Source organism: Excalfactoria chinensis, chromosome 7, assembly GCF_039878825.1.
Source record: "Excalfactoria chinensis isolate bCotChi1 chromosome 7, bCotChi1.hap2, whole genome shotgun sequence".
Lineage (NCBI taxonomy): Eukaryota > Metazoa > Chordata > Aves > Galliformes > Phasianidae > Excalfactoria > Excalfactoria chinensis.
In genome coordinates this window covers 7780995-7791682 of record NC_092831.1, presented here as the reverse complement: position 1 = coordinate 7791682, position 10688 = coordinate 7780995, and positions in this window count along the sequence as shown.

Sequence of the window (10688 nt, the reverse complement as noted above, 5' to 3'; positions counted from 1 at the left end):
AAAGGTGGCCAGCTGTCCTGTGCGTGTCTTGGTGATGTGACTGCCGTGCTACAGCCGGCGTTTTGTGCGGATTCGAGGAAAGAAATCGTTGAACTCGGCCTCACCTTTAGGATTTTGTTATCTGTCCTCCTGCATCATTGCTGGAACAGGTTGCCCAAAGAGGTTGTGGATGCCCCATCCCTGGATGCATTCAAAGCCAGGCTGGATGTGGCTCTGGGCAGCCTGGTCTGCCAGTTGGCAACCCTGCATATAGCAACTAGGTGATCATTATAGTCCTTTTCAACTCAGGCCATTCTATGATTCTATGATCACATAAAGGACACTTTTGTCCTTTTCTCGCCCTTTTAGTTTATTTATAGAACTCTCAGTCAATTCCATTCCCTCCCTCAGTCACTGAGATTCCCTTTACCTGGTTCCTTTCTGCTTCCAGGGCTGCATCCCATCTTTGCCCTTAGCAACACCCGCTCCTCTGACATCCCTTTATCCCAAAGTGCTGAGATCCACTGACTTCTGCAATTTCACTCCCTTTTCATAAAACACTAAACTTTTCTTCTTCTTTTTTTTCTTTGTGTCCCCAAAGTATCATCCACTTTTCCACCTTCCCCAAATCCACATACAGGAGATAATGCACTCTTCATCCTCCCCTCTGCTGCTCCCTGCTTCCAGGACCAGGGGCACATTGATGAACACATCACTCAGGGACATGCTCTTCATTTTGCTTGGGGTGTCCTTTTAGCTCTGGGTGAACCACCCAGAGATGCAGCATCGAGTGCACCCAAGTGGTACCTGGAGGGATGCCTGAACTAGAAGCGCCCAACAGGATAACCCACACCTAGGTGCCTCTTTATTCATCCCTGGCACCACTTTGTAGCTTAAGAACTGCTACCACCATCCCTGCTCTGCTCTGTTTTGGGTCACCCTCCATCCTCAGCCAGGGGACTTGGAGAGGTCAGTGGGAGAATGCAGTTAACGAACGCAGCACTGACAGAGAATGGACTCCTGCCACTAAGTGGCACTGCTCCAGTTATCACTATGGCAGCTACGTGGCTTTTTGGAGAAAAAAGTATGTTACCAATCAGCCCTTCCTGGTGGACCCTGTACGATGCTCAGCCCGGAGCTGCCTGTCTGCAGGCGCCATCTAGTAGGGAAAAGAGAAAACACTGAGAATAAAACGTTCAAGTTGAGAAGAGCTTTACTTTCACGAGCATCATTTCCAGGCAGCTCCTTGCCAACAGTGTCGGGGTTGTTTTCTGTTAATTACCTGTGTGGGTGAATTAGAATACATGGCTTGGACCACTGTTTTTGTACCAGCTTTCTTTGTGGCCGACTCCCCATGCCCAGAACAGCACATCGCTGCTCTTTGCCCGGAGCAGAGCCTTGATTCATCTCCACTTTCATAGATAAAAGCCTGAATTAATTAACTAAAAGAATAGAAATCACTTTGATTTCCAGAACCTCCTAATTATCTGAGCTTCCATGAGTGCTGCAGTAATGAAGGGGTTGTTCTTCCCATGCAGACCTGGTTTTTGCAGGGATTTATACAGTGTGCCCAAATTTCCTGCTCCTGGTGCAGCATGGGGGCTCAGGGTATGGGTCTGACTGTGGGTGCATCCCTGTGAACCATCATGATCCCTGATGGCTGCAAGCTATGGACAGCATCTGCTCTCTGCTTATTCAAAATAATAAAACCGTGGGCTTTGCTTCTTTGCCTTCTGGTCTTTCGGTCTTTGAAATGTACATGGGAGTCGCTTCTAGCTTTTTGTCATAGTTTCCCTGAGCCCCGAGGTCCCTGCCCAGGTGGGGATCCCTGGGGGCTGTAGGGTGGTGTATGTGTGCAGGAGGTGTGGAGCTGATGTGGGATGGTGGCTGTGCTCCTGTGCTGACTGTCATGGAGCACTCCAAAGAAAAGGGTTTCTTAAGAACAAGTACACATGGCCCGGAGCTGCCCTGCGGCTCCACTGCAGGTGCTGTGGTTCACTCAGTATGCAGTGTTTTACATATTGAACACCCGAAGTCCAGAGCATCATCTTGCCTGAAGTCCATCAGTACTGGTAACCAATGGTTCAAACCATGCTTTATGTAAGACATTTATCATCTAGAAAGGCAAAGAACAACATCAGTGCCTTTCCATAGCGGCAACACGCTCATATCTTATCCCTTATCCACCCTTGGCCAAGCAGCTGAGCCTGGGGACTAGCCTGGGACTCCTCAAGAAGCAGTGGGACATGTCTTCTCCTTTGGCATTAGTGCCACGTTGGGTCAGAGGAGCTTGTCTGGTGCAAAAAGGTGTCCCACCTCCAAATAACCTCCAATGTAGCAACCATTCCATACGTGTGGATGGCATAGGTGTGCCATTGCTCTGGCTGGCATGAGGGAGAGGAAGTGCTGTGCTTCAGCAGCGCGTCACCAGGCTGATAGAAAACTGCAAAAAATAAAAGTGAAAGGAACAAATGCAGAATTTGTCTGTATTAGCAATGCAGGGAAGCATAGGAAGTGAAGAAGATCACAGACAATTGAATTTAATTGAAAAAGAAGATTAAATAAAGTGAGACTCGAATATGAAGAGCTAATTTGGAATAAAGAAACAGGCTGATTGCCTGGAGAAAGAAACTGGAGGGTGAAAATCATGTTATTTTGTATCTGGGTTCCAGTTCTGTTTATATCAGGACAGTTTAAAAATAAATAAATAAATAATAGAGTAACAACTACCCAAAGTGATTTCCCACTGAAACTGTAACCTTTCTGGAAGAGGGTTGCAAACCCCAGAGAAATGGGGCTCTGATCCAATCTGATGAGCTTATTTAGCCCATGTATAGGAAAATGCGAGAGCTTCATAAAATGTTTTTATGTTCCCAGCATTATTGCTGCTGACAGAAGGACGTTAATTTGTCCAGAGAGTGTCAGAATTAGGTGTTGTGGTGCAGCAGGCTGGGGCTGGGGTGTCTGTGCTGTGCATGGGGCAGGTGATGCTGGCAGCTTGTGCATCAGCTACTGAAAGCACAGTTGATAAGGGAACAGTTTTAGGGACAATGAATAGTTCTTATTCATAGCACTAATAGGAAATAAAAGGCTGAAGTTCAAGTGCTTTCTCCAGGTTTCCTAATTTCCTCTTGGTAGCTACACCCTTTTCTACAGCACATCCAGTGACCAGTGTCCTCCTCCCAGTGGCTCAGGCTGTGTGTCTTGCTGGCCACAAGGCCATGGGCATGTCCCCATCTCCCCATCCTCATCCCTGTCCCCATCTCAGTCCTCAATCCCATCCCCATACCTGTTCCCATCCCTGCTTCCATCCCCATTCCCATTCTCATTCTCATCCTTATCTCCATCCCCATCTTCATCCCCATCCCGGTGCCTGTTGTCCCCATCCCCATTCCTGTCCCCATCCCCATCCCTGTGCCCTCCAGAAGGCAGGACAATGTCCCATGGTGTTCAGAGGAAGGGACTTTGGGAGCACTTTTTGCTGGGGTTGGGGAGGACGGGCCCTATGCCCTTAGGACCATGATCTGCTCCAATATTGTGAGCGGTTTGCAGAACAAAATCCAGCTGTGATTTCATTAAGGAGGCTCTCGCTCCTTGTGCTCAATATTTAATTTAACAGGAGTGTGTGTTGGGTTCAGGGTGTTGATTAAGCATGACTCTGAGATAGAAGGAAATTACTAATATGGGAAAGCGCAGTCAGTATTTCATGGCGAAGAGTAATTGAGCTAACAGTTGACATATGGAGTTGTGTGGGCAAACTAATTAAATTTTACATCTTCCCAAGCATTTGTGAGTTTTATAAGCATTTGATTTATATATTAATTAAACCTTGGAGTGAAATAAAGAGGACATGACTATTTATACCGCAAATGCGTCCATCAAGGGGAAATGCTTTGAGGTATTTACAGGCAGAGAGCAAAACTCCTCGGTGAGTCTCTGGCTGCAGCCAGTGGAGGCAGAGAAGCCAACACAGAGTGTCCCAGCTGTGTTCCAGTTGTGTGCCAGCTGTGTGCCAGCCATGTCCCCATCGTGTCCCACCATATCCCAGCCATGTATCAACTGTCCCTGCCATATCCCAGCTGCCCTCCAGGGTTGGTCCAGCAGTGCTGAGCATCCCTCACCATGCCAGGCACAGTGGCCTTGGGCATCATAAGCCCTGACAGGGAAGTGTTAAATCCCAGCTACATTTGAACTGTAAGGTTGGAAAAGTCCTGTAAGATCATCTAGTCCAACCCCAACCTATCCCCAGTGTGCCCACTAACCATGTCCCCCAGTGCCACAACTACATATTCCTTGAACACCTCCAGGGATTATGACTTCATTTCTGCTTGGAGATGCTCTGATGGAAGGGAATGCCTGAAGTTATGAGTTTTCTTTCCAAGATCTCACATGAAGGATTATTTCTGCAAATGATATTTGGATACAGTGACAGTGAGTGAGAGTCCCAAACCCTCAGCTCTAATTTTCTTTCAGTCTGTTGGTACACATCCCATAGCTGACACTCAGAATCATAGACACATAGAATCACAAGGTTGGAAAGGACCTACAAGATCATCTAGTCCAACCGTCCTCCCATTACTGTAGCTAAAGCAAACGACTAACCTTCACTGCTCTTCTGACCTTGGTGATTCTGTGAAGTGGACATGCATCCATCTTGGATCTGTTCATGAGCCTGGGCTGAAACTGGGGCTGTCCAGGGGCTGCTGACTGTGCTGCCACATGCTGGGAGCCTTTCTGGTGTAGAAATGCTATTTGTTTTATTTTTCAGGTCTGTGTGCTGGGACGATCTGCCTCCAGAAACATCCCTGCTGTTCTACAAGGAAGGTTCCTACACCCTTGCTGCCTTGTGTCCCTCAAGGCTCATCTGCAGCGTCTGGGATGTACAAACCCTTTGATCCCAAGTTTAGTAAAGAGGACTGTTTCCATCTGGCTCTGCAGCAATGCTTCCAGCAGTGCAGACATGGGGTCACGGCGCAGCACTCACAGCTGCTTCTGCATCCTGGCATCCTGCTGATGCTGAAAAAAAGTGAATTTACCCCTTGTATTTCCTTATTATTGATGGGTTATTTTAGCTATTTGTGATGTCTGCAATGACAGAGGATTCAGAAGGCATTTGATTTTGGTAGGAAAGTGGGATTACAGCTAAAACATGGATCTTAAAAGTCCCATAAATTTAGTAGACTATTCATAACAGAAACTCAGCCAGTATTCAGATCCATCAGTGCCATGAAATGGATGGTAGCAATGTTTTCAGAGTCGTGCTGTGTGCCACCTCGCTGTCCCACCTACACTCCAGGGACTCCATCAATCTTGTGGTGGCCAATGCCTCCTGCTCACAGTGGCAGTGATGAATGCTGTAACCCCTGGGGAGGAAGGATCACAGCGGCTCAGTGCTTCTGTGCAGGGTAAATTACAGGCTGGGGAGTGGGAGGTGCTGGGACTGATTGAGATTAAACAAGGAGGGAGAAAACCTGGATGTGATGTGAAGGTTTTCGTTGGGCAAGGGGTCTTATGTGTAATCCAAGCTACCCAGGAGCTCAATGCACAGTCTGGGAACCTTGGGTTTTGCTGCCCACACAAACTTAGAGGAGATGAGGGGCAGTGACTAATTATCCCTAATTAAATGGCTGACGGCATTTACAACAGGGCTTAGGGAACTGACGATCCTTGGACAACCCTGGGATGAGCACACATCAGCTGTCCCCCCTGGTTGGACAGAACGGTGTCACCTTGCTGCACAGGAGCCCAACAGCACTCAGCAGCAAGCACAAATATCTCTTCATCCCAGTGCAGCCTGGCTATTAATATACCGGTAACAACTCACAGTTCTGCACAGCATTACATTTCATTGGTGCTTTACTTACAACGCTCAAGTACAGCGTGCCATCAATTTGTACGCTGCCCGTCTACAAATCAATGTAGCTAATACAATGTAGCTAAACACATCTTGCGTTCAGTGAGCTCTCGCTGTTTTGCCAGCAGTGCCAATACATCAAACCTAGAAATGCATCCAACACAATGAATTTTAATGTCATATAACACTGGGATTTTGCATGACATTAAACCGGAGCGCTAGGGCACGGTGCTTTGGAAATGGCAGTGTTATGGAGTGGGTAGATCTTGAAGCAGATCTAATCAGGTACTGCTGGATTACCAGAAATCCTCCTCCATGGTTCTGTGGTCGATGGGGACTCTTGCCTGATGTCACAGGAGGAATCAATAACAAACCTGGGGGATTCAATCCTGGGAGCATCTATCCCTGCACTCTGCAAATGTGCCCTCTGCTCGGGTCATGCCTGCGCTCCAGGTTGCTATTGATATTGTGGAGAGCCACAGCAATCTTCAGGAAATTTGTGATCCGGCCCTGGCATATTTGACAGATAACACTCGAAATACAAATGTCAAAACGCATTTAGATTTTCCCCTTTCCTAACTAGCCCTGGAGAAAATGCAAACCCTTCTTGACAGAATCAGTTCAGGAGCCTCCTCTAAGCCAGGCCCTGAGTGTTAGGAGAATCTGCCTCTTAAAGCCATACAGATCTATTGCTGTGGTACAAAAAAACAGTCTTCACCCCGAGGCAGAATTGCTTAAGAAAATCCTGACGTGATTAGACACCACTCTCTTCTGAGAAAAAGTAAGTACACCATTAAAGGATAACTGAGATGCTGCATAAACTTGGCGGTGTTGGAACTGCTTGATGTTGAGGTCCCCAAATGCCAGTTTGGCAGGAAGACACAGGGAAGGACATGAACACTTGGATTTTTCTGGTTGCTGCTGCACAAGTGTGGCACAGCCCCAGTAGGTTGCTATCCTGTAAGGACAGTGTGATACCCCAGTGCTGCACAGAGTGTAGCTTTGGTGTGGTGAGGTTCAAAACACACCTCGGATCTGTGCCATTTGGCTGAGAAAACAAACCCAAAGATCTTTTTATTATTGTTATTATTCTTTAGATGTAAAACATTGCTTTCAGCTAAAGCTGCTTTGCTTTGAAAGGGAGTTTTGTTGGAGTGAAAAGTAAATGAAATATTATTGCTATCAAATTTCTCTGTGATACAGAACGACATCCAAATTAGTCCTGTTACCATCCTAAGCAATACAGACTGCAGTGTCTACAGCTGAGATTTCTGAAGGGTTTCCATGATGAGATTCGAGTTTCCAGCTGATGAGGACTTTGTCAAACATTAGCGCTTCAAAGATTTCCATCCCGTGGCTGATGTGTACAGATGGTCACATAGATTTGCTCATATGTACCAATGTAAATTCACAGCTGAAAGAAAGCAGTCACGCTTGGGAATAATTTTATAGAAAAGCAGATGATTTATCTATATTAGACAAATTGTTTCGGGTGGAAGAAGCCCCACGCTTTGGAGTGAAGCTCTAATTTGATAGCAGAGCTCTCCAGGCCCTATTTCATAAGTTGGATTGGGTGATGTTCTGAGCCCTGGTAAATCTCAGTCACACCACTGAGCACCAGGAGGACCCAGCAGGGCCCAGAAGTGCTGGGATGGGATCTGGGGATGTGAGGGAATCCCGGTGGAGTTGGAACAGGGAATGGAGAGAAGGGAGGACAGGAGGAATGAAACACAGCTCAGGTGGGGAAAATGACACCGGCAGCATTAAAAGAAAAAGAAAAGAAAAAAAGCAGAAATGCCGGTGAAGGTGAGGAGATGAGATAGTTCACAACGTGGTAGAGGACACTCCTCCATAAGACTGGTACTGACCTTGAGTCTCTTGGCAGAGAAAGCTTGGGACAGGGACTCCCTCTAGGGGCTGCACAAGGAGTGCTTTATGCTGGCCTCCAGCCCAGAGCGGCCGCATCTCCAGTCTCCTTCCTGCCCGCTGTCCCCACCCTATGCTCTCCCTTGCCCATGAGATGAGGGCTGCTCCTTGCCAGGGAGCATTTGAAGTCCTTTGTGTCACCCTTTGAGACAGCAGTAGCACTGGCTTGTGACATCACAGGCCACTGGGATCTTTGCTGGGGATGCATAATTCTTCATCTCTGGAGAAGCAGCAGGATTTGGTGTTGCGTTATTTTGCCTGCTTTGGGGAATGTGAGCTGGGAACTGGAGGAGCCCCAGTTTCCCTCTGCCAAATGTGCAGTAGGAGTTGAACCAGATGACCTTTAAAGGGTCTCTTCCAACTCAAATGATTCTATGATTCTGTGACATTGGGGTGAAGCAGATGGATGGGATGACGGCATCTGAAAGATGTCCAGCAAGATTTGCTGGAGTTCATTTATTGAGAACCTGTGGTTAACAACCCCACATGAGTCTTGGGGGTTATTTTAAGGTTGCATTCATGAGCATATGGCAGAAACTGAGATGCTTCAGTGATACAGCTGTGGAAAACGACAGGGTGATGTTGTGTGGGCTGTAGGTGCACCGAGTAAGATGTGCTGATGGATGAAGAATGTAAAAGAGGTTGAATGGGAACCGATCAAGTAATTTTACTCCTGATGTAAAACAGAGCAGAATAAGGCCACGTGGGTATATAAATAGCAAGAGTTTGGTTCCGACTAAATCTATAGCATTTTCTCTGGCATTCATTTTGCATAAATTAAGACATTTCTGTAAATAAGTAGAAAACTTATTAAGCCTTACAAAGGTTAGACTGTTTCCAGTGGATTTTATGTCTGTTGCATAAATCCTCCCAGGTAATTCCATACTTTGGACAGAGATAATTTTTTACAGTGTAGGTTCAATTAACACTCTCATGCCATAAGTGCCATATATTAAAGTGGGCAGCCACCTGCACACCCCATAAATCACTGGCATCCAATTTTACTTCCTGATTCAATCAGCATTTGTCCCATTTGGGCCTCTGAGAACCTGTGTGCAAACACACGAGGCCAAGCAGCAGTCCATGGCTGCCTGCAGAAGGGAGATGTTCACATCAAGCCATTTTCACAGCACTGAGGTCCCCATGTCATCCATTTCATGCTGGACGCCTCAACCAATGTCTGGAATATTTCTGCTGCTTATGAGATATATTCTCTGGAAGTGTTAAAACTTGCGCTAATAACCTTGGTTTCCTGATATTCTGAATGTCCTCTGAATTGCTGGAAAGAAGACGGTCCACTTTATGTTAATAAACAGTAATTATAAATACACTTCAATAGAGAACGAAGCTGTAATTAATTGCAAGCACTTCTCATTTGTAAGCAGCATTCACTGGTGCTAAGTCTTGGTTCACATTTTGCTGTCCCAAGTGCCATGCAAACTGAGCTGAGCCTGAAAGCTCCTCTCCTTGTTCCTCTGCACATCACAGCTCTGCACAATAAGATCGAGATTCATTACCCACCACAACCAGTGCCATGATTTAGCACTTTTTAAAATGGGCTTCCTTGGCAGGGACAGTACAAAATGTACACGTTTTCAGTTCCTGTGCCTTGCAGACTCGGAGTTGATGTCTTTTACACATTCACTTCACATAACTATATCCTTGCCACTTTCCCTTCCTTTGGACAGAGCTCTTGGCTTTCAGACAATTCCTGCCGACCCTGTAGCAGTTGTGTCACCACAAGATGTGTCATTCATACTGGAAGCAGTCAGGTTTGAAAACCAAAGAACCGCCTGATTTGCATCCTAGGTGGCACAGACAGCGAGTGAGCAGGCAGCGAGGGGCATGCAGACAGATGATGTCTTTTAGCCTCCAGCAAGGCTTAATGTGGTTAAATCGAGATGCAGCTAGGACTCTTGATGATGCCAGGAATCCGATACTCCACTTGTTTGCAGCTCCTCAGGAGGAAGCGGTTGCCTTGTTTTGTGATAAAAGGGGTTAGCAGAGTGAATACTTCCCCTTTCCTGGCTGTTTCAATGTGAAGTTCTACATGGATGGAGCTGGCATTTTTTTGTGTGTGTGTTTTTTATGATTAGATTGCCCACAGAGGTAGTGGATGCCCCATCCCTGGAGACACCAAGGTCATTCTGGGTGGGGCTCTGAGCACCTGATGGAGCTGTAGGTGTCCCTGTTCACTGCAGGGGGGTTGGACCAGCTGGCCTTTAGGGGTCCTTTCCTACTCAAACAATTCTAAGGTTCTATGAAAACACCAGTGATTAAGGAAAGTGGAGTAATCTGAGGTTACCCAGCTTTCAGAAGGGAAGTAAGGCAGTGGCTGTCAAATGTGTGAAAGTCTGCCATGAGAAGGAAGGGAATCACCTGTGCTGTCTCTCCATAATAGATAAGAAAAGGAATCAGAGGTTATCTGCAGTGGGGAAATTAAGATCAAACATTGTGAAATGGCTTTTTTGGGGAGGACAGATGGTTTGTGGAAGTTGAGGAGTTTCCATTCCTGCAGAGATTCCCATGTGTTAGTCATTGATCATGCCCACAGCAGTGACAGTGGGGAGTACCCACCTCTAGAGATGTTAGTGACCTTCTGCTGCCATGAATTACAAAAGGGATGCCTTGTAGGCAAGGCAGGAGTAAAAAATCAGGCCCACATATAGAACCTGAGCACGGCCATGTCTCAGAAGCACATGTGAACCTAAGAGTTTGCTTCCAATGAGTCTTGTTGCTGTCTTTTTGGAGAAAGTGTCATTGCTATCACTAGTGCACTGAGGACACGTTCTCAGAAAGAACTGAGGGTGTTATCTGAAGTCAGACATGTAGCATTAATCCTTGTGTTGATGAAAATACATAGCCAGACATCCGTGAGGTTACCTTTCCTGCCTAACATGAGCTGAACTTGATGGATTTAATGCTTGTT